The sequence below is a fragment of the Nannospalax galili genome, unplaced genomic scaffold, assembly GCF_000622305.1.
Source record: "Nannospalax galili isolate Female #2095 unplaced genomic scaffold, S.galili_v1.0 scaffold179, whole genome shotgun sequence".
Classification (NCBI taxonomy): Eukaryota; Metazoa; Chordata; class Mammalia; order Rodentia; family Spalacidae; genus Nannospalax; species Nannospalax galili.
In genome coordinates, this window is record NW_008342627.1 from 806548 (window position 1) to 808914 (window position 2367).

Here is a 2367-nt window from a genome sequence, read left to right on the forward strand (position 1 = left end):
CTTTTCTCAGTGTGTGCCCCAGTGCATCGTCACCTTCACATGGCCCAGCCACCTGTAAGTCAGGCTTTGACCATGGTAACATGGTTGCCTGCATGTAGAGATGGCTAAAACAATTCATTGGCAACTCCTCCTTCTAAGCTACATAATAAGCAGACATTCTCAGAACATATACGGTTGCTAGAATTGGGGGCATATTACATATCCATCTTCAAACTAAGTTTTTGTGTGAGTCTATCATCGATATAAAAGCTAGAATATCTTGTAAAAGATAAGACATGTTTGGCAAAACTGTCCTTTTAAAATCAACTACTCATGGCATCAAACAGTTGCGGAGCTGTGGTCTCCTGCCTTTGTTCTAAGCATGCCAATATTTTTCTACCCAGGTATCTGGTTACTTTTCCTCTTGAGAGCTTAATCACAAAGATTCTGTGGGGAGAACAGAGGTTATCCAGAAAGGGTTTTCTCTTATTGCAATCACAGAACAAAGAAAGTTGTGCACAGTTTTAAAGCAACCTAATTTGCAAAAAGGATCTATCTGTACAAATATTTTATAAGTCAGCTGCTTGGGTTTTTGCAATTTTTGGCTAAAATACTAGGTTTAGATGAACATTTCAACATAGTCAAATGAGATGCATAATTTGCTAGATGGTTCTGTGAATCAGAAGTATTTGAAGATACTGATTCTTCAACTGATAAGCAGCTGATGGACTTTGGCCATAGAGCTCATGTTTATAGTTCTGCAAGAACACATTTGTATCTAAAAGGGTATTAAAGTCAAAACGGAAGAGATGGCCTTTAGATGTGAAGTCTTAAGAGAAAATGTTACATTTCAGTAGTTTTTAAAAATTACTTTTAAAAATATTTATTATTTTTAGTTGTGTGTGTGTCTGGGTCAGTGTGAGGGTCTGTACATGTGAGTGGAGGTGCCTTCCAAGGCCAGAAGAGGGCGTTGGATCCCAGGAGCTGCAGTTACAGAGCCTTCCCATGCATTTGGTCCTCAGTAGCCCTGTGCAGACACAGGGCAGATCTCTGTCTTCACAACTGAGACTGAACAGAGGTTAGCAGTTAGCGCCCTGGCTCTAAGATGTGACTGGCACCCTGATCTGCTGCCTCTAGACCTACACTCCATTCCGTAAAGCAGAAGGAAAGATGATCCAGGAGGTATTTGCTGTCCCTGAGAGCACGCCTCATTTTCAGGGTCTAACGGTGAGTTTATCTCATTGGTTGAGACACCAGAAATCTGAAGCCAGAAGAAAGAGAACTGTCCATGGTTAAGCCCTGAGGGGCGACAGCAGTCCTGACTGCTGCCTGCCCGGCTGGGCGCTGTGCGTTCGCCTGCTTGCCTCTGTTGGCATTTTGATACATTGAATTAGATTAATCATTTCTCAGCCTCACTGGTCTGCGCGTGGTTCTTACATAGTTATTTTTAAAAGGGTAACGAGTGTCCTGCGAACCACCACCCAACAAGGACGATAAGAGGTAATGCCGGGACCTTCCCATACACTTCCCGCCCTGTGCCCGCCGCCTTCCCCGATGCCCGCACTCTGAAAGCTGCTTTCCCCATCCATGAACATTTTTCCATGCCGAGGGAGCTGTGGTCTTACGCTTCTAGCTCATGAACGGCACACCAAGCCGCAGCTAGCATATCAAGGTTTACCCTGTGCTGTCCATAACTCGGGAAGCAAGCCGAGACTGGAGATTGCTAACCAGTCAGCACACTGCTCTGCCCCGTGTGTGCAGTGGGTGGACTCTCGCTTGAAAAACAGGGTTTTCGACTTAAAATATATCTAAACACACTGCATGTATTTTAATACATGGTACTGGTCCATTCCTTCAACAACATCGATTGGATACCTAACTGTGCCTGGCTGTGAGAGGTCAGTGCCAAAGGAGACTCAGCCTCCTACTCCACTCCCCAAATACCTGCTGACATGGAAACAGGACCAGAGACAGACCATAAACATACAGCGTTTTGAGTGATTTTAAGAGCCGGAGAGGTGCAGCAGGGACCTGGGTGTGTCACCCTAACTGCCTTTTAGAGGTGGGCTGAACTGGACGGAGGCTGGGGCAGAGTTCGCCCGCGCTGAATCAGCGGAATCCACTCTTCCGAAGCCCCCACGCGTGGCCTATTGTCTTCAGGCCACGCGCTCCGCGGGACGCACGGCCGCGGGGACACCACGCCTTCCCGCCCGCTTTCCTTCCAGCTCCCGGGCAGTCCCCTGCCTCCGAACCGCCCCAGCCGCCCCCGGACGCCGGCGGCTCCAGGCGTGGACCGCGCTCAGGACCCACGCCGCGGGCTCTGCGCGGGGAGCGCGCCCCGAGAGCGCGCGCCGGAGCCGCCCTCGCCCCCTCCTTCCCTCCTCCCTC